Below are 12,080 nucleotides of genomic sequence, written 5' to 3' on the forward strand. Positions count from 1 at the left end.
CTAGGAGTGCTTGGAGGCTGCAGCTACTGAGGGCTGGGTGGCCAACGACTTCAGGCTTCCATTCCTAGGTCAGAAAGAACAGTGTCCACGTCCCCGCAAGACTTGGGAAGTCTGAGCAGGACGATGGCTGGGATGGACTGCCGCGGCTGGAAACCCCTTCCATTGCCATGAAAGGGGTAAAAGCTAGACTGGCCACGAGGCATAGAAGATAGGTCCACGGATCTGGCCGTAGCTCGAGAGTCCTTGAGCCTCACTAGGGCTGAGTCTGCCTTCTCCCAAAAAGACAGGTTCTATCAAATGGTATATCCACCAAATTTGCCTGGACATCGTCCGAGAAGCCAGTTGTGCTAAGCCAGGCGTGGTGCGTCATGGCTTATGTCGAAGAAATAGATCTTTCCAGAAAATCAGTCGTGTCAAGGCTACACTGTATGGTGAATTTTGCTGCATATCTCTCCCGTCCTTAACAGCCTGAGAGAGCACAGCCCGGGCCTCCTCCGGGACTTGTGGCAGGACTTGCACAACAGTCTCCCAGAGGGAGTGAGAAAACAGCCCAATAAGCATGAAGTATTCACGACCGCAATGTCAGGCTGAAGGAAGAAAACATCTTCTTGCCAAGTAAATCCAGCCTCTTGGAATCCCTATCCAGAGGGGCGGAGGGGATCGCGCCCTGGGATCTAGAAGCCTGCACCACCAAGCTTTCAGGGGTGGGGTGTTGGCTGAGGAACTTTGGGTCACTGTCTTGCTTCACACTCCCAGATAATATAGAATATCATTCTCTCACACGGTGGCTCAAACACGACGAAGCAATATACATAATACAACACCCCCTTGGAAAGGGATTTTATCTTTAAAAAATGAAGCACATTAAAGACTGTTCTCAGAATAAGGCATGGGGTTTTATTCATGCAATGCTCCCTAACAGAAAGGCTTTCCCAGATGTCAAATGAACAACATTCAGATGAATACAGAGATATTACATATATATATATACAAGCAATACCACACACTTGGCAAATGCAACTGTTAAATGCATGAATAATAATAATAAAATGCACAAGCAGATAATAACGGACGTCCTGCAAAAAATCAGAAAGATATATACACTAAATACATCAGATGATTACCTTGGATGTGCACACAGACTCACACACATCACAAAGTCACTACTCAAAGAAAACACCTAACCGATCGTTCACTCGACATTCTTGCCAACTCAAGCTGGAGGAGCCCATTGACAGCCAGGCAGGACTCTCGATCGGGACCCAAGTTCTCTTGTGACAACAACGTCTAACCCACAAGTGAGCTCCAATATTGTTGCCAAGATTCCCCTCCTTTAATACCTTTTACTCAACCTAAGGCGAAGGTTCTAGAAATCTCGCCCCCTTTTTACTGTTACAAAAAACTGAGCTGACCGTACTGGTCTGTGTTAAGATCAAGACAGAAGCTGGCCAGGTCCCTGTATTTTGACTCCAAGACAGAGCTGTACATTCCACAAATTTCTCTGGCAACAACAATCTCTGCTCTGAAAGGCACCAAGCACACTTCCCACACATTATCCCCACAAAGCTTACGAAAGCCTCCATCCAGCAGAAAACAAAACAACCTTGAACGTGAATAACCTAAACAACTTGAGTAATCTGGGGGCCTGCCTGTGTGCGCAAAAATTTCAAGCAAGACAGAGTCAGAATTCAAGATGACATGAGGGCATGTCAAAGCCAATAGTAAGAACTTCATAATAGTTTCCAATGTACAACACAATGCACATTTGTACACCACTGCCTATAGCATCACACACTTCATCTGCCAATGTACAACATAATGCACATTTGAGCACCACTGCTCATAATACTGCACTTCAAGGCCAAAAAGTGCATTCCACACCTCTCTCTCTCTCATGCTTTCAAATGCACATTCCACACGTTCTGTTCTTGGCAAGCTGTTCTACTCTGTGACAGTTCCCACTTTAAAACTACAAGAGATACGAAAGACATCTTCAAGGGAAAAAGCACATGCAGGAAAACACCAAAAGTTAATTAAAATCATGGTAGTCAAAGGTCATCACGTGGTTTCAAACCATAGGAGTGCCTCTAGAACTACAGTCGCACGGTGCTAGGCGATGGTGGCGTGCCATTGTCCTATTCACAGGAGCCCCTGTGCTAGGCTTGGACCACGTGCCTAGAAGGACACCAGTTACTGCCTCATCGAAGGGCTAAAGGGGTTTAGAGGTGGAAGCCCCAAGCTGAAGCACTTTGGTCAGGAGATTAGTCCTGACCTGCAGAGAAGACAACTCTAGTCCGAGGACCTCGGCCGCCCTCTTAACCATCAGGGCATAAGATGCCCCCTCCTCCGTAGCCACAGTTGGCAAGGAGAGAGCATGCCAGAATCTGGGGAAGCGTCCACTCCATTGGCCTCCCCAAGTTCCTCATACCACTTCATCTACTCTGCGGAGTCATCATGGTGTTCCAAAGGATCCATATACCCCTCCCATTCCACTCCTGAGGCTAAAACATCTTCAAAGTGTTCAGGCAACATCATAGAACCCCTCGGTTCAATCGGTGTTGAGTGACGCTGTTCCGACTCCATGTCGTCGGGGATAAGGATGGGGCGAGCACCGCCGTTGGGCACAGACTTTGGGTCAGACTTTGGGGGAGGTCGCAATGGCACAACCGGCGTTGTCCCGGATCCAGCATCGGATCCCTGAGGCCCCACCAGTGCCGTGGCCAGAGCGGACTGCGTTGAATCCAATGGGAGCCTAAGGGGTCAACCCGCTCAAACAGGCAGCGCATGGCCTCGAAATATTCTTTAATTCGAGTGTGGGTCGCTCCGGCAAGGGTGGGAGGTGCAAAGTAGACCATGGCTCCGGCTCCCCAGAACTGTGTCTAGAGCGTCGGTGATCCTTACCTCGTTCGTCAACGGACGACAGTCGAGGCGAAGAAGAAGTTCACTTAGACTTCTTCTTCTTCTTGTGCCTCTTCCCAGAGTGTCCCAAAGATCTCGAGTCGGACGAAGAGGACTTGGGGCTCTGGGAGTGGTCCCGAGACCTCCTCTTCTTTGATCGGGACCTCCGCTGAGTCTTGCTGGATGGTGTCGACTGCCAGGCCGCAAGGAGCTTCATGGCCCGCTCCCGCAAGGCCTTCAGAGCCCTAGCCCGACAGTCTGAGCATGACTTTGAATCATGGTCACATTCAAGACACCAGAGACTGATGCGGTGGGAGTCGGTAATCGACATCATGCGGTGGCAGGCACCGCATGGTTTAAACCCTGTCTTACTCGAAGATATCCTTGCACACAATGTTGGAAACAATTCCAAAGTTGACAAAAAGTCAAAAAAAGGCCTGCCCAAAAGTGATAGAGGTGTAGCTCTTCCTGGATCGGCACTTAACTGTGTGGAAAGAAAATAACTGAAGTCTGCGTGCCTGGTGGCGCCTATATCGGTGACCGTGATGTCGTAACCGATGCTAACGATGCCGAAGTCATGCATAACCAAATGGAGCCACCCTACAGCCGTGCAAGGGGTATTGCTCGAGCAAACGTTTCCAGATCCAGCCTGATGCCTGGGAAATTCAAAGGTAAGGAATATGCAGCTAGAAGTCTCTATCAAATAGGTGAGTTTGTACGCCCTGGTGTTAAGTGAACCCACCAGGTAGTTCGCCACCAGAAAGATACTGAGGAGGTGCAGCCTTTTGCAGAGTTGCAAGGCCTCCTGGCACATGGTCCGTGACTTCACTCTGCTCTGTTTGTTGCAATACCACATGGCGGTGGTGTTGACCATGTACCTGTAGTTCCCACTAATCCGTAGACCTGCACGTGTGTTGGACAACATAACCTTTGGGTGAGGTGATTCTGAGCACCCCCACAGGATATGTTGGCCTAGAGACTAACTAGCTCACAGTGCCATAGTAAGAGCCCCTAACCTTACCATGGAGCAAATGGTTTCTGGCAACCACTGAACATGAAATCCGTGACCCCTCAGGGATCGTGGAAACCGATCAGAACCTTACGCTCAGTCACCCCTGCTTACTAGTGCTCAGAGAAATATACAGAATACACAGTGGGACGTTTTCAATATATTTATTGAACCAACGTTATTCTTGTATAGAATACACGTGCTGAGATAATCAGAAGACAGAAGCAGATGAAAGTGATAACGAGCACCAAAACAGCAAATAGTAGGTATAGTTCTAAAATGGTGCTAAAACAGTGTATATATATGGGTGAATACACAAGGCAGTAATCAGGCGTACGCCTACTATGCAAAACCTACTCTAAGTGTACCTAGAGTGTGTGTAGGTGTAGAGTCAAGAATCTCCCCAAGGGACGATCTAACCTAATTGCCTGGCGAGAGAGAATGAAGGACCCAGTCTTCGTCACGACTTGGACACCCATCACAAGATGTCAGACAGATGCGTGGTGAAGTCTCAGCAGGCAGGGACCCTCAGTGTCAGCTGAAGTGCCTCCTTTACTAATCTTAAGGGATGCTCTTTATTTATAATAGAAAGCAGCCTTGCAATGTGTGTAAAGATCAGTGATGTTATGGATATGTTGATAGTCCTGTCACTCGGAGGATAATGCCTCAAACGATGTTTGAGGCATTGTGATAATCTTGTGCGAAGCTAGATGTGTAAACAAAGTTGTTTCATAGAAACTAATCCAACATTGTTGTACACTCAAATAAGTGCAAAAGATCATGGCAGAAATGTTACTGTGAAAAATAGGACAATGCAAGAAATTAGCAGCTTCACTACATGGGCCTACCCGAGGCACATAACACACCCTCCTCATACTAAAGGTCATTATATAAAAGCTATCCTAAAGCCAACAAGCTACAATTAAATTGAACTAAAAGGACTAAAATCACTTTTCAAACCATCTAAAAGCAAGCTGCCATTTAAAATATTCATAAAAGCATTAAAAAGTCATTATACTATTTGAAATCCCAAGCACTCAGGAAGCCATGGTGCATAGAAAAATAAAGCAAAAGCTGTTCATTTTGTTTAAAAAACAGACCAAATTGTTCCCACCACACGGAAAAGCCAATTGTTTATGTGTTCCGGGGGTAGACGCAACATTACTGTAGCCCACAACTGCAGGCGACAGTCCCAGAGGTGCACCTCGAAGCAGGGTTATGGAGTAAAGGTGATTCCATCCAGTTCCTACAGCAGCCGCTGAGGGAGGGAATGCATCTTGTAAGCATATAGTTGAGTCGGTATCCATTTCACTAGGAGCCCAAGTATTCCACGTGGCTCAAAGAATGCATTCGTCAGCAATGGAATACAATGGGGACAACAATACCCATTGGCCTTTGAGGGGTCCATCAGTACTTCAATGTCCAGTGGTGCAACCAATTGTGATCATAAGCAAATATCCAAAACACATTTGTGGCTGCAAAGCAGGCACTGGAATACAGGTTGTACGCAGTGAAGCAAAACAGGCTTGAAAGAAAAGAACCAGCGCTCATTTAGTTCTCAAAGAGGTGTGCCGAAGCAGTGTACCATGCGCTCATGGCATTGCAGCACAAGCAGTGCTATCTCCATTCCAGGTTGAACTGGGACATCCATTGCAGAGCAGAAAAATGTTAATCAAGATTCTCGCCACAAGAAGCAGGACAAGCGGAGCCCTCCAAAAACGCTTCCCAACACGGAGTGTATGAAAGATGGTATAACTCCATAAATCGTCTGAAAGGTGCTAATTAGCCCAGAGCTGCTACATTTTAAAAAGTGCACTATTCCCCTTGTATCAGACATATTACAGATACGGTGAACCAGCTCCCCAAAATGCAGTGGGAAGTTAGTGTGGGGTAGTGTCTGCATCTCAGATGAGGACCTTGCAACCTGGAGATCATATGTCTCCCTAGCTGAAGTTTAGGCCAAATCCTTTTTTTGCTCAGAGAATCAAAGTGTATGATAGGAATATTTATTGAAGGCCATAGCACTGCCTCCCTTACTGTGTGGCAGGTCGAAGCCATACTTGTGTACAAGTGACTATGGAATTAACTGTCACCAGATAAGAGATGTCTGGTTCCATTCTACAGCAATCTTGATCATTCAGCATCACATATCTCCCATTCGAGAGCAGCTTGACAACCGGATGAATCACGGCAGCCAGGGAACCCTTCAGATAACAGGACAAGTTTGCAACTAAAGTATTGCATGCCCCATGAAGAGAAATGTCCTTGCAAACTAGGGACCCGCTTAAAGCATCCTCACAGTCAGAACCACTAAGGAAAAACTTCTGTGTCCCCATTCTTGCATCTAAACCTGAATGATAACTCCCAGTACTCATGCACATAAACTTCCCCTAGTGCTTAATATCTAACTACCTGCTGGTATTGGAGACAATATTGGAATTGGAAAGTCGTGACCGGCAGGGTGATGTAACCATGGATTATCCAGTCTGTGGATGGTGTCTCAGCCACGGTGAAAGGTCATTGGCCTAATTTTTCTATGTGCAACATGGTATATATTACATCTCTGTGTGCCCTTACTAACTGTCTTTCTGTTAGATCATATGCAGCAAACAGACCCATACTATTGATGTAACACCATGGCATGTGGCCAGAACGTAGTGTTTGCAACGTACAGCTCAATATTACAATGAACCGTAATTGTGACTGTCCATGCTGTAAAACAGACATGTCTTGCTGTATAATGTAAATTGCAGAAGACACTATGTTGCCCATTGAATAAATTCTAGATGAAAATGTGATCATATCTTTGACAACCACAGCCAAAGCCTTTTCTAAATTAACCCTTTCGATCTCTTGCAATCCCTCAGCAGCTTCCTGTTGAGAAATTTACCACAGCTCATTGTATATTCCGTACAAGAAGTGCTTTTGACGTGGGTTCCGGGGACCTAATGGAAAATCTCTGAGATCTATGTCATCACAAAGAAGGGACACATTTTGCTTCACCTGAGAGAGTGTTGAGGTTTTTAGCCAATCAAGGCACAATTTCACAACACTATATGATGTCACCACCCCAGAGTGTACTGCTTGTACATATCGCTGATCAGGTCTATTGATCCTAAACCCTTTGATGTTGCCCAGGAATCTAGATTGACACCCATTTGTGTGCACAGGCAAACCATCCATCCCTTCCAAATAGGGTATGGTAAATTAAAAGAACCATTACGTATCATGGTATATTGTGTATCCTCACTGAAGTGTGTTAAGTGCTGCCAGTTCTCAAAATGTGAGAATGCGGTAATACGGGGTGGGTTCAAATCCTTCATCTTGGCTATTCCAAGACAGGAAGTCTGTTGCACTGTTTTATTCAGGAAAATTATTAGATGTGGTATGAGGCATGCTCTCAATAAGTCCCCACTTCCCTGAACCTGCCAATCCTTTGTCCCCCAAACATATTTTGTGTCTGTGGTGTCTTTCCAAAAGTCGAAACCCTGTACAGACAGTTGGGAAATAAAGAAAGTATATTAGCTTGGTGTTTGCTAGTATATTTTTCTTTGCTGGTGTAGATGTAAGCCTATAATAATAATAAGAGGCTGGGTCTGATGAGTCAAAACCAGAAAAATAAGCAAACGTGTGTGCAAATATTTTTTTAACTACCTTTTGGCTGTGCTGGATAATGTTCCTATTGAGTGTAATTGTAAATAGCACATGGGATACTAGATTTGTGTAAAAAATGGTGATCATAATGTTGATAACAAAACATGTTGCCAAAGTTAGATGTATCATCATACCATTCATCATTTGAAAATGCAGATGATTGTTCCAAATCTGCAAGCAAATTGTGCACTGTTTCAATGTCCCAATCATCAGAGAAAGTACTACAGGTGATGATATAATTTAAGGAAATTTTAAACCAATATGGAATTTGTAAAAGTTCAGTAGGATCATAGACATCATATGACACCCTTTCCCATACTAGTCCTTCCGGACCTGGAACTGCTGAAATGTCCACCAGGGACAGGTTACTTAGTTCACACTGTATACACTCATAGCCTGAAAAGGAGAGGCAGTGGTGGCAGCTCAGGTACGATGAGAAGTCGTCATATTGCACGAAGTAGCTAGGTGCCGTCCAGCCTATATTTGGCAGCTCAGCAGGTTTGTAGAACTGAGGGATTACTCACTCTGCGACATGTTCACATAGATGTTGTCAAGCTTTTTAATTGAAATTTGAGTTCTGTACTTGTTGACTGTACAGTTGTAGTTGTTTCAACAGGAACACATATCAAGTCATTGTTGTTTATAGCTTCTCTTTTTAGAGGGGAATCTTCAGTAGTTATTAAAGCTTCAATCTGAACTTCCTGAATGGTAGCGAGAGTAGTGTGGCGACACTGCTGAGAATCCACCACATAGTGTGGTTTGATCAGATCAATGGAGACTAGCCTGTTGTCTCGGAGACCAGCAAGGGGCAGAAGTAGTACAGTTCTAGTACCTTCAACAGCCAGTATAGGTACAGGCGCTCTGTAAGATGGCCCAAATTCTTTCTTGTCTACAATTTTCTCTCTGACTAGGTGTGAGAAGTTGGCCTGATGTGCAGTGTTCACTATTCTAGTGATCACTATATATCAGTCCAAACAACCCTTATTGATGATTGGTTGTAAGTCAACCTTATAGACCAGCTATCCTAGTAGCATGGATACGAGCAGTCTAAGGCTAAGACTCTAGAGGGCGTGTTAAGCCAGCTGTTTTACCATCACATTACCCCTTGAACACCCAGTGAAAGGACACCACACAAGTGTTATGAAAATAAACAGTGTATTTATTAGAATCACAACAACCCTGTACTCTTTATGAGGACAGGGTGCTAGGCACACAACAAAACTCTTACGAAAATACTTTTAAGTTAGCACGTTACACAAATGCCCGAGGGGCACGAAAAACCATATACGCTAAAAGTGGAATGCGAATTACTAGCAGGTAAGTAACAGTTCTAATAGGCTTTGGAATCGCTAGGACTGGACTAGGGAATCGTTAGATTACTACTAGGAGGCCTAGGGGACTCGGGTGCAGAGTGTGCACTCTCACGCGGGATGCGGGACAAAGTCTATGGAAGCTAGAATTCACAAAGTTAGTGTTCACGGGCGAACCCGACCTGGTAGGGAAAAAATGGCAGTGGATCCTGACCCTTGGATAGTGAGGCTATGCTGGGACACTGGAGTGCCGAAGTTACCTAGCCCAGGGGCTGCAGCTGCATAGGTCTGAAAAGACGTCGGGGATCTCGTTGCCGGACCAGGAGCCTGGAAGGAAGAAGTTGCTGGCAGGCGACCAGTGAAGGAAAGTTCGATGGATCCAAGCCTGGATCAAGGAAGAAGAAAACCTGAAAGCAGAGGGGACCAAGTTCTTGAATCACTAGCCAGTGATTAAGTGGGCACCAGGATGGCACCGGGCGAAGTCACCGCAGTCAGGTGAGTGGGCGCTGCTGGGCTCTGCAGTCTCTCGGACCAGGAGGCGTTGTCGGCGACCAGGATGGAGGTGCGAGCTGTCCCACGATGGATGAAGTCGTTGGCGTCGAAGTTACCCAGGATTGGGCAACAAGCCTTGGCTAATTCAAGCCCACGCGGTGGACTCAAAATGGCGTCTTGAGTGGACCAGGAGGGTCCGGGATGCTCCTCTTCTGGAAGGGAGCAAGGGCCAGTCTGGAGCAACCAGACCAGCAGCAGAAATGTCGTCGGGCGTCGTCAGGAAGGCCACAAGCCAACGGGCTAGTAGCCAAACAACGCGGTGAGCAGCGGAAAGCAGAAGGGCCCCACGCAGATCGTGGAGATGCTGGGGGGCTGCTCTTCGGTGCTGGAGCTGCTCAGGGTGGGGGCTTCTCGGACCCCAAAGCACTCACCAGGAATTCACTCGGCGGGCTTGCTGGAAAGAAGTCGTGCAGTCTTGCAGATGGCCGGTCCCTTGAGGTCTCGTCGCACCCACGGTTCTCAGCTGGGCTGTAGAGGTGGGTAGAGGTCAGAGGTGCCAGGGAAGCCGGTTCTCGTCGAGCTGGGCAGTCGGATTCCGGAGGAAGGACTTGCAGCAGACCGCAGTGTTCTTAGATGGTGCCTGCGGATGCAGGGTGACTACTCCTTAGTCACAAGGGAGAAATCTTAGGAAGAAGTCTTGAGTTCCTTTCGCAGAAAGTAGTTTCAGGATTCAAAGATGATCTGATTTGGAAGGGGGCCAGTCTCTACCTTTATCCTGTAAAAGGGGGCTGGCACGCGACTAAGTCCTGCCCTATGGGTGGGACTAGGAGGGGGGTGGTTACACCCACTTCCTTGGCGGGCTTTTCCCCAGCACAGGGTCTGGAGTGACCCTGGAACTGGTTCCAGCCAGCCTATGCACAGTGAGCACCGGGGTGCCACGTGCAGTCACCTTCCTCTAAAGCCCTGCCTACCTACAATACACAAAACCCTGTCTGGGACGGTGCTGGCACCGCCCCTGGCAGGAAACCCTTTGTCCTTATCTCCTGCTCTGGGAGGACTCCCAGCAGCAGGAGGGCAGACTTGTGTCTCGGTGGCAGCATCCATTTTGTGGATGCTAAGGCTCTGTCTGACTTTTAACCGGGTTATAGGTTACAGGCATGTCGTGTCCCTCTAGAAGGGTGGAATGCTAACCCCGTCGCCAGAATTGGCGAGGGGTTAGTATTCCAATTCGTATGACACCTTACTCGACATGTTTTGATAAAGCGATACCAGAGTTGGCACATAACCGCGAGGATTATAATGCACTTAAGAGTATATGGTATGCGATATCATGGAAACGGCTAAGGGATGGATCCCGAAAGCCGCAGACAGGCTCAGCTCATGCCAGAGCACTATCTCACACGATTCCAAGCACTCTGCCTTCAGGATTGTTAAGGCCTGCCATAGGAGTGACTGATAGGAGATCTGTGTGTCCATTTTTAGGGTTAGATATAGGTATACTATATCTAAAGCAAAGGGTGAGTACACCACCTTGCCCCAGCTGTCGTGCAGCCAGTTGTGTCAGTTTTAGTTAGTCAATCCAGGGGTGGCACAATACATGCTTCAGCCCCTGGGAGACTTCTGGGTGCACCTCAGCCCTGGGTACAGGGACTTGGAGAGGGCCCAGGGCCAATTCAGTACTTGAGTACAATTTGGATAGAGAGAACAGCTAGGCTGTGGGTCTGATTAGCAGGCCCACAGCCAGGGAAAGTCGTAAACCAGTGCAGCAAAAAGCAAAAATCTGGGTGATCATAGGATTGCAGACCCTACTCTCCTACACTAGGTCCCCAATCTTCGGGACCCAGGCTGGTCTTGCCGATACAACCTTCACTTCACCAGTGGTGGTGGATTTTACTTGGACATAGCATTGTGTGCCCCAGAATTCATTGAGTTCCGGTAAAACAGCCAAACGATCACTGATCATACGGAGTACGACCCCCAGGGATTTTCTTGTCATGTTATTGAGTGCCCTCTGGACCCCATATAGGTGATTGACTCAACTGCCCCCTGAGCATAATACCCTTGCTGTTAAGGACTGCTTTAAGTCACAGTTTTTTCTCTCAAGTACAGAATTTCCCTCAGGATGGTAGGGAGAGGAGTACTGCAAGGCCACACCCAATATTCCCATGGCTTTTTTGTATGCCCGAGAGCTAAACGCCGGGCCCTGGTTGGAATGTAGTGTGCCAATTGCGTATGTCCCGATGAAGACTTGCAAATCCTTTATACCAGTCAGAGTATCAGCCGAGCACTGTGGCCAAACTCACAGGAATCTGGAGCATGAATCCACTGCCACCAAGATGTACTTTTAAGCCCCATCGGAGTGTAAGGGGCTGCAGTGATCCAAATAAACAACCGCTTAAGGCTTTTCTGAGATAAATAAAGGTGTCTGCGGGGTACGTGCTATGGTGGAACCCTTCATCTGCTGGCAGATGTCACATTTGAAGACAAAGTCATTGGTCTGTTTTGTAAGACCAGGTCACCAATAGATGCTTCAGTAAGGAAACTGTAGCAGTGACTCCTGTTTGTGCTGACCCCAGACCCTCATGTGCAGCGAGTACTAAACCCAATCTACGATCAGTGTTTGGTATTACTCTATCCCCCACTCCTGGAATATGAGCATACAGATTATTTTGTGCATCTAACTTGTAGGAGTACTTGAGTGGAAAACCTTTCGGCAG

The sequence above is a fragment of the Lissotriton helveticus genome, chromosome 5_1, assembly GCF_964261635.1.
Source record: "Lissotriton helveticus chromosome 5_1, aLisHel1.1, whole genome shotgun sequence".
Classification (NCBI taxonomy): domain Eukaryota; kingdom Metazoa; phylum Chordata; class Amphibia; order Caudata; family Salamandridae; genus Lissotriton; species Lissotriton helveticus.